Below are 625 nucleotides of genomic sequence, written 5' to 3' on the forward strand. Positions count from 1 at the left end.
TTGCCTCGTTTCCTCCTCCTCCTCTGCCTCCTCTTTCCCCATTCCGCTTTTGCCTCCTCTTCCTCCACCTCCTTCTTCTCCTCCTTCTCGCCCTTTTCCTATTCCTTCTCTTCCTGTTGCCTCCCATTGCCTCCTCCTCCTCATTCCCCTCTTCCTCCTCCTCCTCCTCCTTTAATCTCCTATTGCCTGCTGGTGCCTGGTTCTCATGCTCCTTTGTAGCCTCCTGTCACCTCCTCACCTTCCTCCTCCTTCTGCCCTCCCTCCTCCTCTTCCTCCTTCCCCTGTGGCCTCCTATTGCCTCTTCTGCCTCCTCCTCCTGTTGCATCCTCTATCCTCCTATTGCCTCCTCCTTCTCCTCCTTCTCTTACTCCTCCTGTTTCCTTCTGTTGCCTCCTCCTCCTCCTTCTCCTCCTGTTACCACCTTTTCATCATCCTAGAATCATTATTAAGGTTGGAAGAGACCTCTAAGATCATTGAGTCCAACCGTCAACCCAACACCCCCATGCCCACTCAACCATGTCCCTAAGTGCCACACTCCATGTCTTTTAAATACTTCCAGGGATGGTGACTCAACCCCTTCCCTGGGCAGCCTCTTCCAATGTTTAACCAATCTTTCAGTAAAGAC

The sequence above is a fragment of the Pygoscelis adeliae genome, unplaced genomic scaffold (assembly GCF_000699105.1).
Source record: "Pygoscelis adeliae isolate BGI_AS28 unplaced genomic scaffold, ASM69910v1 Scaffold28, whole genome shotgun sequence".
Taxonomy (NCBI): domain Eukaryota; kingdom Metazoa; phylum Chordata; class Aves; order Sphenisciformes; family Spheniscidae; genus Pygoscelis; species Pygoscelis adeliae.